This window comes from Rana temporaria, chromosome 11 (assembly GCF_905171775.1).
Source record: "Rana temporaria chromosome 11, aRanTem1.1, whole genome shotgun sequence".
Taxonomy (NCBI): domain Eukaryota; kingdom Metazoa; phylum Chordata; class Amphibia; order Anura; family Ranidae; genus Rana; species Rana temporaria.
The window spans coordinates 43,884,568-43,894,961 of NC_053499.1; positions in this window are offsets into that span (position 1 = coordinate 43,884,568).

Genomic DNA, 10,394 nt, shown 5'->3' on the forward strand with positions numbered 1-10,394 from the left:
AATGGACTATCAATTGGATAGTACATCCGGGGCTCAGAGGCGAAATATTAAACAGCTTGGAATATTAAGAAAAAAAATGCATAGCTACTGTTTAATAGATCCTTGGAGGATCACATATCCAAATAAAAGAGACTATACCTACTATTCCTCCGTGCACGGAACATACTCAAGACTGGACTATATAATGGTTGACCACGAGTTATTGGAAGAGGTAGTTAAAACTTCAATAGGGGTATCTACAATCTCAGATCACGCTCCTGTAATAGTGGAAATTAGATTCAAAGAAATAGAGCAAAGAAAAGGATCATGGAACTTAAATGAAGAACTTATAGAGGATATAGAGGTAAACAACACAGTGAGAACAGATTTGGAACAATATTTTACCCTTAATAATACACCTGAAGTAAGGGTAGCTACCGTTTGGGAGGCCCATAAGGCGTACATCAGAGGGAAACTAATCTCAATAGGAGCAGGGAAAAAAAAGATAAGGAAATTAAACATGAAAAAATTAACAACTGATCTATTTGAACTGGAGCAAATGCATAAAGAGAGAGGAGAAAATGAAATATATCATGAAATTATTGTAAAGAGGACCCAGCTTAGAGATCTGATGAAGGTTGAAACAAGAGACATATTCAAAAATGTTAGAAAGGAGAGGTACAAATGGGGGAACAAACCAGGGAAACATTTAGCCAGAATATCTAGGGAAAAAAAAAAAAAAAACTACATCGAAAAAATAAAAAGTCAAGACGGTCTTATGAAATATAAGACGTTTGAAATAGCGGAATCCTTTCGGACTTTTTATAGCTCATTGTATTCAATAAGAACCAAGGAAACCCAAGAGCAAGAAAAGATGAGAAAAAGGAAAATCAGGGAATACTTAGAAGAAGTGAAATTACCTAAAATTTCTCAAAACGACATTGAATCCTTAGAGGCCCCAATAACTCAAGAAGAGGTATATAGAGCCATTCGGGAAACACCGTGTGGGAAAAGTCCAGGCCCCGACGGCTTGCCGATTAAATATTACAAAACATTTAGAGAACTCCTGGTCCCAGAGATGTGTAACTATTTTAACAAAATAGGAGAGGAAGAAGAAATAAGAAAAGAATCTCTTTTGGCAAATATTTCTATTATCCCTAAAACGGGAAAAGATGGAACGTTGTGTTCCAGCTATCGTCCAATAGCACTGCTAAACGCAGACCTGAAAGTATACGCGAAAATATTAGCAACCAGGATAAAAAGTTTAATGCCGCAACTAATAAACTCAGATCAGGCGGGCTTTGTAGTAGGCAGAGAAGGAAGAGACAATAGTATAAGGACCCTGTTACTGCTACAACAAGATCCAAAAAAGAAACCCCCAGTCGTACTCATGTCCTTAGATGCCGAAAAAGCATTTGACAGAGTCGACTGGGGGTTTATGATGGAAACTTTACAAAATATAGGCCTGGGTCCAAGGTTCATGAAATGGGTAAAGAACCTGTATAGCCACCCGACGGCAAGGGTGAAGGTCAATGGGAGTGTGTCATCTGTGTTCAACATGGAAAACGGAACCAGACAGGGGTGCCCGCTCTCACCTCTCCTATATGTAATAGCTCTGGAACCGTTGTTAGCAAAAATCCGGGAAAACCCGGGGATAGGAGGGGTGAGAGTGGGAGATGAAGAACACAAGGTGGCGGCGTATGCGGATGACATACTCCTATATCTGACCAAACCTAGAGTCTCTCTCCCTAATGTCATAAAGGAAATAAAAAGATACGGTGAACTTTCAAATTTTAAAATAAACCCGATAAAAACAGTAATCTTGAATCTGGGGATAGAAAAAAAAGAAGCAGAAGAACTACAGAAAGAGTTTCCATTTACATGGGAAAAAGAAGCTATAACGTACTTGGGTATAAAAATTACACCTAAAGTTGAAAAACTTTACTTGGCCAACTTTGTCCCCTTAATTAACGACATTAACCAAGACCTGAAAAACCTAGCAAAAAAACACATCTCCTGGATAGGTAAGATTAATGCGTTTAAAATGATGATTTTACCGAAGATAACATACAAACTTCAAATGCTCCCAATAAAAATACCGCAAAGCTTCTTTAAAGTAATTAAAACAATAATTTTGAAATATATATGGGCAGGTAAAAAGGCTAGATTAAGCTATTCATTGTTGAGCATGAAAAAAAAAGGAGGGGGGTTGGGGCTCCCCGATATAAAACGATATTATTTTGCTGTAAACTTAGCCAGGCTGGTAGAATGGACAAATCCACACACACAAAAAAAATGGGTACGTATGGAAGAAATATTAAGTAGGACACTATTAAATAGAAATGTATGGATACCACCGAAAAAGAGGGAATTGAGCACGAACACACACAACATAACAAGGAACGTATTTAGGATATGGGATACAATATTTAGACGGGAAAAATGGGAGTATAACTCCCCATTAATCCCATTAGCAGGCACACATTTTTTTCCACCAGGTAATGGAACACGTTTTGGAAAGCACTTAGGGGAGAAAAAATTAAAAGATATTGTTACACGGGGAAAAATTAAACTTAGACAAGAGATAAAAATAGGGGAAGGGGAACAAAGCATGAGCGAATGGGAGTATATGCAGTTAAAACATTTTGTGAGCACACTACCACAACCAATTAGGGAAGATAAGATACTATACCCAATAGAGAAAATATGCAGCATGGACAAGCCCCTGACACACGGTATATCAAAGGTATACGGGATACTAACAGAACTCGAGACCCAGGAAGCATTGCCTTTTTTAGAAAAATGGGAAAGCGATATTGGTAAAAAAATTGATAAAACACAAATGATAGGTGCAGTATATAATCATGCCGCGGACATTACCACCATAGAAGCAAACTATAAATGTATGGTGCGATGGCACATGACTCCATCAAGAATGAGTAAGATTCACCCAAGAAATTCAGAGCTATGTTGGAGAAATTGTAAACAAAAAGGAACAACGCTACATATATGGTGGGACTGCCCGAGAATGCAGGAATTTTGGAAAGAAATCTTGAAATATATTGTAGAAATAACAGGGGAGACGATTCTATGTAGCCCGCTAACCTGTTTGTTTCACGGAACTGAAAAAACAAAAAAACAATATGGATCAACTCTGGTCCCGGTGTTGCTAAATGCAGCCAAGGCTCTGATCCCCAAAAATTGGCTACACCCAAAGAGGCCATCAATAAAAGAGTGGATAGAAAGGGTGGAATATATAGAAGAGATGGAATATCTTGCCTGCAGAGAGACAGGAGAAGAGGACAAAAACAGAAGGGTTTGGGAAAAGTGGAAAGTGTTTAAATCCACAGAAAAGTTCGCCCAGGGAATGACAGAAGCAGAAAGCTGAGAAACCATAAAGAAGATTGCATGGCACACAGATCCGGGGGGGGGGGAGGGGGGGGGAAGGAAAAGGGGGGAAAAAAAAAAAAAAAAAAAAAAAAGGGGGGGGGGATTAATTATGTTATGCTACCAAGGAATGCAGTTAGATTTGTTAAGTGGGAAAAGATTAACCTAATAGTTTAAAAATGTTAAATCCGTAACGTCAAAAAAAAAAAAAAAAAAAAAAAAAGCTTTAACATATGAAAAGAAAAAATAAAAAAAAAAAATCCACGAATGATGCGAAGCCGCAAGAGAGATGCTAAGGGCGGGCGAACCATGAGCTAGCCTCTCGGCTATATGTGAGCAGAGTCTGACGTGAAAAAAAAAAAAAAAAAACGAAAAGAAAAACCCTTACAAAGGTTCTAATCCATTTCCACTCTACAAAAACACGTTCTTATTGTCATTGGTGACCCTGTTGAGCTTTAAAAATATAATAAAAATTGCTGAACTGGAAAAAAAAAAAAAAGATGAGATTTTTCCTACCTTTTGTATTTTCTGTATATCACAATTAAACTTAGAAAGAAAAAAAAAAAAACAATGTGCACAGCTGGGCTTATTAGCAGAAAAAGGAATTTGTTGATTTAAAAAAAAAAACAGAAGTCAGGTCTTGTGTGTTAGTTTAGATTAGGGGGATCTGAAGATACTATAGGCAGCTGTTTCATATTTCCACTGTTCTAAGGGGTACAGCTAATAAATGACCTACATAGTAGGTGAGGTTGAAAAAAAAAAAAAAAAAAGTCCAACCTATGTGTGTGATTATATATGAGCCAGAATTCAGGACTAAAAGTAGATTCTTAATTATATTAGAAGAAAATAGACAATTAGCCTCTTCAATGTAGTTTCCTGTATTGAGGTGCTCTGCAATATGACAGCCCATTTATTTTGGATGCTTAACACACAAACAACTGTACCTGCTGCATTTACGGCAGCACAGCCCATTAACCACTTAAGACCCGGACCTTTAAGCAGCTAAAGGACCTGGCCAGTTTTTGCGATTCAGCACTGTGTCGCTTTAACTGACAATTGCGCGGTCATGCGACGTGGCTCCCAAAGAAAATTGGCGTCCTTTTTTCCCCACAAATAGAGCTTTCTTTCAGTGGTATTTGATCACCTCTGCCGTTTTTATTTGTTGCGCTATAAACAAAAATAGAGCGACAATTTTGAAAAAAATGCAATTATTTTTACTATAATAAATATCCCCCAAAAAAAAATATATATATATATATATATATATATATATATATATATATAAAAAATCCTCAGTTTAGGCCGATACGTATTCTTCTACCTATTTTTGGTAAAAAAAAAAAAAAAAAAAATCGCAATAAGCGTTTAACGATTGGTTTGCACAAAATTTATAGCGTTTACAAAATAGGGGATAGTTTTATTGCATTTTTATTAATTGTTACATTTTTTACTACTAATGGCGGCTATCAGCAATTTTTTTCATGACTGCGACATTATGGCGGACACGTCGGACAATTTTGACACATTTTTGGGACCATTGTCATTTTCACAGCTAAAAATGCATTGTTTACTGTGAAAATGACAATTGCAGTTTGGGAGTTAACCATAAGGGGGCGCTGAAGGGGTTAAGTGTGACCTCATTTGTGTTTCTAACTGTAGGGGGGTGTGGCTGTAGGTGTGACATCATTGATTGTGTTTCCCTATAACAGGGAACACGCGATCAATGACGCCGCCACAGTGAAGAACGGGGAAGCTGTGTTTACACAGAGCTCTCCCGTTCTTCAGCTCCGGGGACCGATCGCGGGACTCCAGCGGCGATCAGGTCTGCGAGTCCCGCGGTTGCGGTCACGGAGCTTCGGACCGGATCGCGTGCACCCCCACCCCATTCTGCCGACATATATATATGAAGGGGTCCTTAAGTGGTTAAAATGCACGGTGGAGGCAATTCAAGAGAGCATTTGTGAAACATCTGGTAGTGCCAGTAGTCAGAAGCTTTGCACCCAATTATTGGAAACACTAACATTTTCATTGTTCGTACCAATGCGTGCGTCAGATTCAAGTAGTTCTTATTTGTGACACTTTTACTGAATGCCGCAGGATGGCTCTCCTGTGCAAATCGCTGTATATGGACGGTGGCGCCTTTAAGAGCCATAGTAGGCGCATTCGACTGGCCACCCGCAAACGGGCACGAGAGCCAGAACGGGGATTTGTGTGTATAAACACACAAATCCCTGTTCTGACATGGGAGGAGAAACAGATAGTCTGTACCGACTAAGTAGGAACAACGATCTGGCTCCTCCTCTAGTCAGCCAGTCGCATCACCTCACAGTTAAAAAACACACTTAACACCTTGGTCGCCCCCTAGTGTTAACCCCTTTCTTGCCAGTGACATTTACACAGTAAATGAGTGCATTTTTATACCACCGATTTCCGTATGTCAATGGTCCCAAAAATGTGTTAAAAGTGTCCAATCTCTCCGCTACAATATCGCAGTCCCGCTTCAAAAATCGGAGATCGCTGCCATTACTATTAGAACAAAAAAAAAAAAAAAATGACATAAATCTATACCCTAGTTGGTAGACACTAAAACTTTTGCGCAAACCAAATCAATATACACTTATTGCAATTTTCTTTACCAAAAATATGTAAAAGAATACATATTGGCCCAAACTGATGAAGAAATTCATTTTTTATGGGGATATGTATTATAGCAAAAAGTAAACAAAAATTGTTGTTTTTTTCAAAATATAGCGCAAAAAAAACAAAAATGCAGAGATGAGCAAATACCACCAAAAGGCGGCTATATTTGTAGGGGGGGGCAGAGCAATTTTGGGTACAAGGTCGCATTCCAGCGCAATGGTCAGTTAAAGCGACATATCGCAAATAGTCATTAAGGGGGCAAATCCTTCTGGGGCTGAAATGGTTAAAGTGGAAATGATCAGAAAAAATAAAAACATGTTTAAGGGCCCTTTCACACGGGGCAGATCAGTAATGATCCGCCTCCGTGTGTCCGTAAGCTCAGCGGGGTATCCCCGCTGAGCCGGCGGCTGACAGGGCGGTTCCGCACACTGTGCAGGGACCGCCCTGTCTTTTCTCCGCTCTCCCCTATGGGGGGGGATCGGATGAACACGGACCGTATGTCAGTGTTCATCCGATCCGATGACGGAAGAAAAAAATAGGGTTTTCTTCCGTCCGCAAAATCGGATCTTTGCGGAGGCGGGCAATGTTTATCCGCTGACACCCGCATTCACATAGGGACCAATGTATGTCCCTTTTTCATCCGCAAACGGATGGATGAAAATGTGAAGGGGGCCTTAGGGAACATCTAGAATTGTGCGAATTCCTCCTGAAAATTTGAAGTATACAACTTGGTATGCAAGGATGCCTAGGCTTCCCTGTACCTATAGCCTCATATAGATAGATTCAGGATGGCGAGCGCATACTTGCGGCAGCGTAGCTTAAGGCATTTAAGATACGCCGCCGTAAGTTAGCGAGGCAAGTACATGATTCACAATGTACTTGCTTGCTAAGTTACGGCGGCGTAGCCTAAAGCGGGCGTAAGGGCGCCTAATTCAAATTTGTCTGAGGGGGCGTGTTTTATGATAATGAGGCTTGACCCGGAGTGATTTACGTTTATTTGAACTGCGCATGCGCCGGGCGCCTACATTTCCCAGTGTGCATTGCGGCTAAGTCCGCCGCACGGGCCTATTGATTTCGACCTTGGACGTAAACAACGCAAATCCCTATTCACGGACGACTAACGCAAACAACGTAAAATTTTCGAATTTTGACGCGGGAACGGTGGCCATACTTAACATTACTATTCCATCTATTTGATGGAATAACTTTAGGCCGCTAACGTGTTACGTAAACGGCGTATCTGTACTGTGTCGGCCGGGCGTACGTTCGTGAATAGGTGTATCTACTGATTTACATATTCCACGCCGACCGCAATGGAAGCGCCACCTAGCGGTCAGCCTAAAAATTACACTTTAGGATACGAGGGTGTAGACACTTACGCCGCTCGTATCTGAGCCTAATTTAAGTGTATCTGGTTACCAGAATACGCTTAAATTAGCGCCGACGCAAATTCTGATTTAGGCTGACGTATCTACTGATATGCCAGCCTAAGTCTCTCTGAATCTGGCTAATAGTGTGAAATCTAAATCACTACTGCCATTGACTGCTAATCTCAGGAGATTTGGTGATATCAGTGCTGTGCTCCTCTCTTTGCTAGAGGCTCTAACAGGAGGATGCATAACCCTGCCTTTACCAAGATGGCCGACTCCAGAAACAGTCCAAAACAAGACCGGGTGTCAGTAATGGGGAAAGGATCAGCTGCAGTGAGCCAACTGGCAAGACTGGTGACAAGACATACAGTGAGGGAAAAAAGTATTTGATCCCCCGCTGATTTTGTACATTTGCCCACTGACAAAGAAATGATCAGTCTATAATTTTAATGCTAGGTTTATTTTACAGTGAGAGACAGAAGAACAACAGCACCAACATCAATAAAAACGCATTTCAAAAAATATATAAATTGATTTGCATTTTAATGAGTGAAATAAGTATTTAATACCCTATCAGCAGGATTTCTGGCTCCCATGTGTCTTCAATACAGGTAATGAGCTGAGATTAGGGGCACTCTCTTAAAAGGGATTGCTCCTAATCTCAGCATGTTACCTGTATAAAAAGACACCCGTCCACAGAAGCAATCATTTTCCAATCTCTCCACCATAGCCAAGATCAAAGAGTTGTCCTAGGATGTCAGGGATAAAATTGTAGACCTACACAAGGCTGGAATGGGCTACAAGACCATTGCCAAGCAGCTTGTTGAGAGGGTGACAAGAGTTGGTGCAAATATTCTCAAATGGAAGAAACAAAATAACTGTCAATCTCCCTCGGTCTGGGGCTCCATGCAAGCTCTCCACTCGTAGATAGGGTTGTCCCGATACCGAATACCGATACTTTTTTTTAAATGTGTCCCCAAATGCAGCCATGTCCCCCCCAGATGCAGCCATGCCCCCCCCCCCAGATGCAGCCATGCCCCCCCCATATCCAGACATGTCCCCCCATATCCAGCCATGTCTCCCCCCATATGCAGCCATGTCCCCCCCATATCCAGCCATGTCCCCCATATCCAGCCATGTCCCCCATATCCAGCCATGTCCCCCCCATATCCAGCCATGTCCCCCCCATATCCAGCCATGTCTCCCCCCATATCCAGCCATGTCTCCCCCCATATGCAGCCATGTCCCCCCCCATATCCAGCCATGTCTCCCCCCCATATCCAGCCATGTCTCCCCCCCATATCCAGCCATGTCTCCCCCCCATATCCAGCCATGTCTCCCCCCCATATCCAGCCATGTCTCCCCCCCATATCCAGCCATGTCTCCCCCCCATGCAGCCATGTCTCCCCCCCCATATCCAGCCATGTCCCCCTTACCTGCATCCCCGCTGCCGCCGACTGGTTAATACGCGCGGGGAACATTACAGCTTTGAATAGCTGTAATGATTCGCGCCGCGCTGCGTATAGACACTCCCCCTCGCTCGGGATTGGACAGTTCACCCGAGCAAGGGGGAGTGTCTATGCGCGGCTCGAATCATTACAGCTATTTAAAGCTGTAATGTTCCCCGCCCGTATTACCCAGTCGGCAGTAGCGGGGATGCGACGTAACGGCGGCGGCGGGGGGGAGTATTCTATTTCGGTATCGGGTGTATTTGCAGGAGTACAAGTACTCCCGCAAATACTCGGAATCGGTCCCGATACCGATACTAGTATCGGGACAACCCTACTCGTAGAGTTTCCATAAAAATGAAAACGGTGAGGAATCAGCCCAGAACTACACGGGAGAATCTTGTCAATGAGGCAGCTGGGACCATAGTCACCCAAGAAAACAATTGGTAATACACTACGATGTGAAGGACTGAAATCCTGCTGTGCCCTCAAAGGTCCCCCAGCTCAAAAAAAGCACATGTAAAGGCCCGTCTGAAATTTGCTAATGAACATCTGAATGATTCAGAGGAGAACTGGGTGAAAGTGTTGTAGTCAGATGAGACCAAAATCGAGCTCTATGGCATCAATTCAACTCGCCGTGTTTAGGAGGAGGAATTCTGCCTATGACCCCAAAAACATCATTCCCTTCCGTCAACACAAGAAGTGGCTCTAGAACAGGGATATGCAATTAGCGGACCTCCAGCTGTTGCCAAACTACAAGTCCCATGAGGCATAGCGAGACTGACAGCATCAAGCATGACACCCAAAGGCAGAGGCATGATGGGACTTGTAGTTTGGCAACAGCTGGAGGTCCGCTAATTGCATATCCCTGCTCTAGAAGAAACACATTAAAGGTCCTGTAGTGGCCTAGCCAGTTTCCAGACCCAAATCCAATAGAAAATATGTGGAGGGAGCTGAGGGTTTGAGTTACCAAACGTCAGCTTCGAAACCTTAATGACTTGGACAGGATCTGCAAAGAGGAGTGGGACAAACTACCTCCTGAGATGTGTGCAAACCTGATGGCCAACTACAAGAAACGTCTGACCTCCGATTATAAACAAGGGTTTTACCCTCAAGTACCAAGTCATGTTTTGCGAAGGGGTCAAGTACTTATTTCACTCATTAAAGTGCAAATCAATTTATAACTTTTTTGAAATAAGTTTCTCTGGATGTTTTTGTTGTTATTCTGTCTCTGACTGTTAAAATAAACCTTCCAATAAAAATATAGACTGATTATTTCTTTGTCAGTGGGCAAATGTACAGAATCGGCAGGGGAGCAAATACTTTTCCTTAGTGTATGCCCTCTGCCTTATTTTGGGCACAGCTTCCAGGAGTTAAGTTTTTTTTGTTAGTGACACCTTAAACACATAGGGCCAGATTCTCGTAGATCGGCGTATCTTTGTTTCCGGCGTAGCGTATCCTATTTATGCTACGCGTCCGCAACTTAGACGGGCAAGTGCTGTATTCTCTAAGCACTTGCTCCGTAAATTGCGGCGGCGTATATTTTCTTTGCACCCAACATATACAAAGC